Raw genomic sequence first — 9,624 nt, 5'->3', positions numbered from 1 at the left:
CCCGTCCCCGCGGCCGCCCCCCGCCGCCGCTCCCCGCCCACTGTCGGCGGCGCAAGCGCAGGGGAGGCGGCGTCCAGGGCAAGTCTCCCTAATGTAAGATGGTGGCCGGGCTGGCAGCGCAGCGCCCCGAGCTCGGAGCTTCCCCGTCCCTCGCCTGAAGGCCGTCGGAGCAGCCGCCGAAGCGCCCGGCCGGCCGCCGCCACAGGTCCCGCCCCGGGAGCGCCGCCGCGGTCGCCCCCCGCTCTCCGCTCGGCTCCCCTCGCCTTCCCTCCCCACCCTTCTCCTCCTCCTCCTTCTCCCCTCTCCTCCTTCCCCACACGCTCGCCCGCCCGCCCCCGCCGGCCCGGCAGGGAGAGAGAGCCGCGCACACGCACCGCGGGCTGGGCAGGGCCGAGCCGGGCCGGGCCGGCCGAGCCGAGCCGAGGAAGGCGGGTGAGTGCGAGCCGCAGGCCGGGCCGGGGGAGGAAGGAGGGAGGAGGAGGAGGGGTGGGGGAGCCGGGCCGCCCTGCCTACGAGAGCGCCGAGGCTTCGCCGGGACGGCGCAGGCCTCAGCCCACCCCCCCGGGCCGGCCCCGGCGGCGGGGGGGACGCGGGGCGAGGCGGCGGCCGCCGCCGGGAGGGGGGCGCCGGGCACCGGGGGGAGGCCGCCGGGGGTCCCCGCCGGGGGTTGCCGGGCCCCGGAGCCTCCCCGGGCACGGGCGGCCGGCCGAGAGGGGAGCCCCGGGTTTGCGTGGAAATTTCCTCTCTTCCCCTCCTGCCTCCTCCCCGCGGCCGGGCTCCATTTGTTCTTGTGATAGGCACTTTTATTTTAATACTGGGGGGGAGAGGGAGGCAGATGGCAAATGGCAGCGTCTTGTTTTATTTTTTTCGTGTTATTTTGTACCGTCCCTGTAACCTCCTGAGATTTGCCTGTCTGTAAAATAATCGGCATGTAACTTTCCGTCTCCCCCTTGCAAAGCGCTGGAAGCCCTTTCCATTTTGTGCGTTAGCAGGAGCAAATGACAGGGCTGCGTGCGGACTCTCCTCTGACTTCCAGTGACTGTCACGGAGCTCTACCTGCCAGGCTGAAAGTGAGCTGCTGCTGTCTCCGTGTGCACGGGAAGACAGGAGGGAAAACACATGAGATCGCTTCCTTACTGTCCCAGGAAGGATTTAATAGTCCATTGCTTAGATGACTGTGTCAGTATAGTGACACCAAATGCGTAGTTCACAGGAGCAGTAATTCTTTGGACCGTATCTTAATGTAAGCAAAAGCCATCAGCTGGTTAAAGCTGTGGAATCTCTAGGCCTGCAGATGTTCGCTTGCTCCTGCCCAAGTTTTAGAAGTTAATGTTGGCCGAGCGCATGTTTACTGAGCCCGTACAGATTCATAACGCGCTGAGCTTTAACTGTCTGTATTTCATTTTAGTTTCCAAGTGTTTCAACTTGGACATCCCTGTACTTCGACTTTGCATTCATGTAAACATGATGACTGGCATTAACAGCAGACACTTGTACAGATAGACAAATATGAGGAAGAATGAGATTCCTGCTGTCCTCCCCATATTCCTGTTTTATTTGTTTCACAGGGAAAGCACAGTGAAGTGCGGTCTTATGAAGAGCAGAGAATAAAATAGCTGTAAGGTTTGAGGGGACGGATTGGTTTCAGCTGGCCTCCAAATACTCAAATATGCATCCAGTTTCTTCATGTCTCTCTAATAACGTAGCGGACTAGCGCATGGTCTAGGAGTCGGATGCGTTGCACCTTAAGCTTTTGGGATTCTGTGGTAGACTTTCTAATTCATAAACAAGATGAACACATGTAAGTGTTTAGAAATGCTTGGCAGTTGAACTTGGCTGAATTGCAAGCAAAGTTCATCCTAGGGGAAGGGATTGTTTTGGAAAGGGGGGAATACAATGATAAAATGATCTCTGCTTTTAACTTACTGTTTCTTCAGGTGCCGCCTCTTATTAGCTTTTTAAATGATGACTCTTGGATGATCCTAACAGCTTCTTTCTTTCTAGAGGAAGGGTGGTGAGTGCCTTTCAGGAACAGTGCTCTCAAAATTTGTTGGTGCCTTTTCTTCAGCAAGTTTAAGAACTGCTATACGGTGCCCTCTAAATGAAATGCTGGGATTAAAGAATTTGGTCAGAGAATCTGCACAAGTATGTGGCTTTTCTTTTTTTATTAAAAATATTAATTATAAACAGATAGATGTCCTCCTATCTGTCCCTGTAGTTCAGGAAAGTTAGGATATTCTATATATAAGTGAAATGGTTTGAAATTATTCTGACCAAGATCTTGATCTCTTATCAAGCAAGGGCCCTGAAGGCTTAACCTTGACAGTTATTTCTTAAAATTTTGCCTACCTCTTTGAAATATGTACCGTCTGAAATAAACTCATTTACCTGTGCATACAAAACATGTTCTAAGTGACTGATCATAGATCAGACGAGGCATCTTAGGCCTTACATCCCTTTATCAGAGCTAAGAATTTAGTTGTCCAAGGCCTTACCACATGTTGGAAGGAAATTAATTGCTCAGGAAAACCACTAGCATCAAGAGTTCTTGAATGTTCACATGGGGAATGGTGTGTTAGGTTCTACAAACCACCTTTTGCCACACTTGTATTTGTGTAGTATTGCTATGATAATTAAGTGCATCTGTGAAAGATTGCAAAACTTATCTTGCTTTAATGTCCTGAATGTTTCTGTTCTTTAAGGTAATTTTGATGCTTTCTTTGATTTCTAGTGAGTAAATTGTCTACTTTGTCCTATTTTTATCAGATGGAAACAGCATGAAGAGTCAGGAATTGGTGAATAAGTAGGCATCTCTTCGGGCCCCTTCTATCTAGTTCTTGAAGAACAGACCAGTTCCTTTCAAGAGATAGGTTAAAATTTACTAACGCTTTAACAATTACAAATGCTTACCAGTCTTCGAAGTATAACAGCAGATAGTTTGGTGTGGATTAGGATGGTGCTCAGATCTTCTGGTTCTACCTGTAAGCAAACTGGGAGGGAGATACAAGTATCTAGCAGGCAATGTGAGTGTAAGCTCTGTAAGTAAAAGCATGTATACATACGTTCTTGTGCTAAACTGTTTGGATCTGTTAGGTGTATGTTTTCATCAAACTGGGTTTTGTTATGTTGTACCAGAAACTTTAATCGTACGTTTGGTTCTGTCAGATGGCATTTTTCTTGAGTGAACCTGATAGGGGAGATCCTCATCCTCTTCTTATTTCAAAATTATATTAAACAGTCTACTAAATTAGTGAATGTTCAGAAGGCATGTTTTTGACTAGCTCTGGCTAGCTGTTACTAGACTGGGTACTCCAGCCTAAAGAAAAGAATTAGTGTTTAAAATAGTGTTTGCCACATAGCACTTAAGTAATAAGGTCTGGTGTTTTTTGTGGGGGTGGGGTAGTGTGTTTTTGCTTGTTTCCCCCTGGCTGTTCTAGTATCATGGCAGATCTAAGGTCTTTCTTGTAGGGGTATTTCATTTCAGTGGGCCTTAACAGTGTTTTCTTAAACGTGTACAAAGTAGTTTATGTACGCGCTATCTTATGCACATGCTGTAACAGCATGAGGAAGCAAGAGAACGGCACCTTATCACTCCTTTTGTGTATTTTAAAACCCATCTATGTACTGTATTCTTGAGCAGGAATAGGTTAGAGTTGATTTCAAAATATAATTATGTTTCAGTATTATTAGTTAGTTCATCTCTTGCTGGTTTTCAAACTACAGAGAGGTGGGTTGGGGTCAGTAAAAAGGGCTTCGTGCATCTTCTAGTCAGTGAGTTTAAAGATTGCTATAGAGTTGATGCAAATGTGCTGCTGAACTTGATGGGCATGGAGCTTAGCTCTTGGCCGGGGCTTGCTCCCAGAGCGGTACTGCCTGCTTTTGACCAGGATCTGTTTTGTTTTATAAAGGACGATGGCAAAACTTTGGTTGTCTGCGAGTGACTTTCTTCTGCAGTCCCAGCATCAGTTTCTTCCTTGCTGCGCTCTCAAGAATTAGATGCCTAATATGAAGTAGATTTCAATTGCCTGCAGTATCTGATGTGAAATAACTGCGCTATTCCGAGCTTTGGTTGTGAGATGGAGGGCTCCCTGTTGGAGCGCGGATCGTTGGACTGTGTCCTTCTGGGGTTTGGTTTTCTTAGTCATCACAGCTTAGCAGTCCTTGATTTCTGAAATGCAAAATTGCAGCATCTTGTGTTTGATTGTAAATACTAGTTAGCAGCACTAGGATTTCCCCTTCTTTCTGTTTCAAAAGAGATGAAATGGATGGAGAAAGAACGTGTAACGATGGTATCTCCCCTTTCTTGACTTTGAATTTCTGCTAACGAATTTGGAACGGAATCACAGGAACTTTGTATGAGTGACAGGAGTAAGTACTGTGGTTTTTAAGTAGTGCTTCATCCCTGCTACTACTTCAGCACATTTTTTAGGCCTCCTTCAGGGTGGACTGCAACCTAATCTTCTGTTTTGGACTACTGAGCTCTAATCTCTTCCTTGCTGAGCAGAACGGGCATTTACTTTCCCAATATGGATATTCTTAAACAGTTTCTGCTGTGTAAAATTTGATGCAGAAAAGTAGTAAGTAAAAGGGTGGCAATCTCACTCATTGTAGGGCAAAATATGCTATATAGGAAGACCTGCTACCAGCTTCCCAGCTTAATGCAATGAACAAGTGAGAAGCTGGGCAACTTGTTTTAAGAACAGTGAGTTCAACAGATGACTTATTAGAAAGGAGGCTACACATTTGTATTTTAGTTTAAATCTACAGTTACAGCAGAAAGCTTAATACAAAACCTGTTTGAATGGTGTATATTAATTTTAAATTGCAAGATGCCTGGGCTAAGACTCATAGAGGTGTGAAATACTGTATTTGCAACCTAGGTAATGTTATTACTGCAAACCTATCTCTTATTACATGTTAACAATAACTTACCATTTAAAAAATACATATTTAACAACTTCAGTGCAGGTATTGAAGGAAATAATTCAGTGATATAGAGATATACTTTGCAATTGCTGACCTGAGGGAGTTCAAGTGATAATAAAAGTTTTGATGAAGGTGATGTGCCACATAGGTAAGCATGTGATGACTGCCATTCAGAGTTTCTGGTTTGCAGTACAACATAGAAATTAAAAAAAAAAAAAGGGGGGGGGTGGGGGGGGCAGGGGGTTGGAGAAGTGCATAGTGGTAGTCATGAGATGCATGGAAAAAGTGTTCAGCTGCTTTCTTTTTTCTCTACCTTCTCTCCAAACATAATGAGTGAAGATAGGTATATATGTAGCTGTGGCTGTACCTGTCAGTTCGAGGCCTAAAGCTTTGCTGTGATCTGCAGAAGTTACCTTGGGCTGCTGGATGATTCAGAAATAGAAACTATACCCCCCTCTCTTTGAATAGCTTCTGCTTCATTACATGTGACTTTTCTTTTAATGAAATCTAGAATTCGTCTTCAGTGTCTCATTCATAAAAAAGTATCCTCTGAGAGCTCCTAAAGTAGCATGAAAAGAAAGGCCAAAACTTGTTAGGTCAAAATCTGTGTTTATAGGTCAGCTTGTCTTGTAGATAATCTGAGTGCATCTCCCCCTGTCAGTGTGAAAGGTAGGGGCCCTGAACTGCTGGAATTAGCTAAAAGCACTAGTCCAAATGAGAGAGGGGCCCAGGAACGCTGATCCAATTTGTCTAGTGATTTAATCTTGCTGCCATTTGTCATAGAACTGCTGCTCCTCTAAAGTAGCCCACTTGCATGTGCTTCTGTTGCTTGTTAGCAAGTCCGATCCCTCTTTCTACGATGGTAAGTTTTCCTTTTACAAACTTCATCTTGGGCGAAGGGTCAAGGAAGTTGTAACTGAAGGAACCAAGTTTGAGAAATTGTAGTTTCTTGTCTTTGAAAGCTTCTTTGCCAATACTTTCATTTAGTGAAGTGTGCATTTAACATATTAATGTTGTGGCTTCACAGTTACTGGCAAACTGGTTCTGGAATATCAGGTGGTAAGTCTGAAGGCAGAGGACGATTGCTGGTGGCTTTCTTCAACATAACTGTTAGTGTGCAATAAAAATATGAAAGAATAGCTGGGAAGTCTAAGGAAATATAAGCTTTGTAATCATCAAGCTGTCTTTTGCACACAGGCAGGCATCTTCTGGCTGGTTTATAGCTTTGTTTGTCTTGAGTAGTAGTGGTAACTGTAAGAAATGCTTCACTGTAGGTCCATCCTCTTGTTCACAGCAGTGTAGTGGCTTCCTGCTCTAATTGAGCTCTCTTAAAGCCATTAATTTCTTAATCATTTTGCTCGTGGTCTCATTTTGATTTAACCTTGCAGGCTCGTGATTCCCTGGAGGTGGGGCAGCAGCATACCTTGTAGGAGAACGATTGCTCTGGTTACTACTACATAAATACATAGCGCAGTGAAACTCGGTAAGAACCAGCTGTGTTGTGTGACTGTATGACTCTTTGACAGTGTTGAGAAAACACCTTGCCTCAGTTGGAAGCTGCTTGGAATTGGTTCTGTAAAGAGCAGCATCTTTTGCTGGGCTGCCAGCTAACTGCTTTCAAAGAAAGGAGGGAGCCCCTACAGCCATCTTCGTGAGGAGGCCTGCTGTGGTATTGCTGTTACTCTTTTGGGTTAGTTATGTAGAGTGTAATCCAAGCGAAGAACCAGAAGACAGGCACTGGGAATTAAAATCCTTACTTTATCTCTACTGATAATTAGTACCAGTTACTGTTTGTTGTATTTTTTTTGTGTGTGCACATGTGTGTGCCTGTGCATACACTCACATACTTCACTGTATTGAGTAGAGGCAAGCCAAAATTTGTTTTCTAACAAATTTCACTTGGGAGGAAGAGGTGAGACGCAGGTTCCTTCTGGCATTTGCAGTACCGTAGTCAGCCGTGCTGAGCAGCTGAGCCACTCATTGGGTGAGAGGAGCAACCAGCTGCTGCTCGTGCTGCATGCACAGTGTACGTCTGAAAGCTTGGAAGCAACTTCCATAGAAGTGCAGGGCAGCACCTTTCGATAGTATACCACTTTTTTCCTGGGACTTCAGACGGACTTGGGAAAGACGTCAGTATGTGGAAGTGTATGAGAAAGGACTTGGTGTCACTCCGTGGTGTTTTACTAAATATACAGCCAGATATTGAAGAGAGCATCCCCTCAACCAGAGCCGCCATCAATATAGATGTTGGTGAGGCCTCCTTAATATTGTATTTCTCTTGTATAACTTTTCCTTTTCTTTTTAAAAAAGAAAGATTTAATAGCCACTCTCTTAAGGCAGTTATTTGAATCTTGTCTGGATTCTTTTTAGTTTGCATCTCACATGGGCTTTGCCTTCTCCGAAGGCACTGTGCTCAGCTGCTCTTGATCAGTAAGAATTTAGAGCTGCTTATTAGTTTGGGGGGTGGGAACAAACAAAACCTGTGAAGTAAGGCCACAGCATCTAAAGAATATGCTGGGCAAGTGCATTTGAACTTCTGTGCTTTTTATAGCGTCTTGCAGTCTGGCAGATTACTTTTTGGGGGATTGAATTCAGGATTTTGTACATAGCTAGTGACTCCTTAAATTCACCTGCCTGAATTAATGTACTTCCATATAGCTGAGGCAGTAGTAGAAGGAATATATCTAAAACCAGTGCTCCACACCCTCCTGAAGCTGGTGGAAACTGATACTCTGCTTTTGAGTATTTTACTGGATTGTTTCTTTTTAGACTATTAAATTGTTTTTCCCTTTCTGCACAGCCTTTTTAGAAAATGACCTGGAAAACTATGTCCCTAGGATACTTCTTAATGCTCTCCCTTTCCTTTTTTCAAAGTCAATTGTTTTTGTCTGTGACTGTCTCTAGAATTTGTTTACTACAGCTATAGGTTATCTTCAAGCCATCATATGCTCTATTCCCCATTGAGATAAAGGTACTTCCCTGAATGGAGGTGTTGATCTTTCCCAACCTTGTTGTTTACTAACAAATACATATTTCCCTGAGCAGTAGCAGCTGAAGACTGTAACTCATATACCAGACATGTGGGAGGTAGGATTTATGATCGGAGTGAATACTGCTCAAACTTGTCACCTCTGTGGATTTATAGCACTTGTATGGAGTGAGTGATAGGAAGATTCTTTCATCCTCTGAAGTTTACTCCTGCTAAGTCATATGTATGAAGTTTGGTTTGCTTTCTGAAATATAACTTATTTTTTGGAAATGAAAAACAAATATCTATGGTAAAGCTGTAGTTTACTTTGATTAGTTTTAAACGTAAGCGCATGCTAGTGGTTATGCCTTGTTGTTGTTAACTTGTGAATTCTTCAAACTTTCCAGCACTTACTCCATTGGAGATGGAACCTTCACTTGAAGGCATTGATGTAAGATTGCTATCTGGAGTCTTTAAACTCGTGTGTTTAGTTATTTAAAAACAAAACCCAAAAACTTGGGTAAATCAAGGTCGTCCTGAATTTCTGCCTGAGAGGAATTTAACTTTTACCCTTGGGACAGTCTTCTGATTGTAGTTTCAGCCCATATTTTCATTTGTGTATGTCTTTATTTCTTATCCTTAACTGTGTCTGCTAAAAGTGAATGGTAATTTGAGAGATAATTGATAACTTCTGAGTGGTGTTGTCTCAAATGCCTAGGCTTGTGGATCTGAGCTCTGTACTGATGTTCTTTTGTTACAACAGTGATCTTGTTGGGTAAAGAAATGATGAATGAAGTGTCATCTTCCACTTTCTGAAAGGTAAATTTTATAGAAAAGTGCAACGTATGCTGAATGAATATTTTTTTATTCTCTTTAGTTAAACAGAACTGAGTCAATGTCTGCCTTCAGATGATAGGACCAATAGGTCACTGGTGTTACTGGATGCTGCATTTTAGTTAGATGCACCTGTGTTCTGCCCAACTCCTTTCTCTAAATTGCTAAGAGATACTGCAATATGTAGAATTATCTGCTACAGAGCTGTAGATTTTGGAGAAGACTCACCTCTTAATGCTTTCAGGGTAAAACAAGAAATAAACCCAAGGCCTAGCTTCCTTTTGCTTCAACAGTGCCATAAACTTGGATGCAGGGTGCGTGCTATATTTGCAATCAACTTTACCTTCCAGATGTACTTAAAACAATTGAGCTTTCTTGATGTATAACTCGTGCTTTTTTTCTCTCTGTTGGACTTGGCAGTTGCTAGCCACAGGGCTAGTGCTTTAACTACTTGTTTCCTCCTGAAAATGCCTAAGTATAGGTACCTAAGTGTAGATGTTGTATCCATTTAAAGTAAAAATGGCCTTTTGTATGTTAAGCTTGTACTGTAACTTCACAGTTCCACTGTAACACATGGATTTACACATTGAGACAGTTACAGTGTGCCACAGCAGTCTTTATGCTAGGGAATTCTTCTGATAAAACACTTTTCTACCTGATGCTGCAAGTTTAGGCTTTGTTCTGTGGCTCAAGCACGCTTTGTAGTTTCATTATAGTCAATAGATATACTCCATTGGGTAAAGTTAGGTACAACTTAAATGTTTGTAGGATCAAGGCATTAATTTTTAGCGTTTTGTTTTCTGCCTTGAGCTCTGTATAAATTCAGGTAGCTTCTAATGTGTTCCTGTGTTGCCTGAGGTTTAAAGTGAAAGTACAGGCAGGTTATTCATCTAATA

At 43.4% G+C, this 9,624-nt stretch overlaps 1 protein-coding gene across 3 annotated transcripts in view; it reads left to right on the top strand.

Moving 5' to 3' along the window:
• Positions 1–57: 57 nt before the first annotated feature.
• The window catches only part of CNOT4 (CCR4-NOT transcription complex subunit 4), a 72,951-nt gene continuing 63,384 nt past the window's right edge, over positions 58–9,624 (top strand). The window contains exons 1-2 of one of the 3 annotated variants that reach the window (XM_066994356.1): positions 310–432; positions 6,315–6,409. The gene's annotated coding sequence lies outside the window, so the exon portion shown is untranslated. Of the gene's footprint in view, positions 433–6,314; positions 6,410–9,624 lie in introns of all 3 variants that reach the window. The other 2 variants (XM_066994355.1, XM_066994375.1) reach the window with 2 other exon arrangements.

This window comes from Anser cygnoides, chromosome 1, assembly GCF_040182565.1.
Source record: "Anser cygnoides isolate HZ-2024a breed goose chromosome 1, Taihu_goose_T2T_genome, whole genome shotgun sequence".
In the NCBI taxonomy this organism is placed as follows: Eukaryota; Metazoa; Chordata; class Aves; order Anseriformes; family Anatidae; genus Anser; species Anser cygnoides.
The sequence above is the reverse complement of the archived record's forward strand: the minus strand, read 5'-3'. Positions and strand labels throughout refer to the sequence as shown.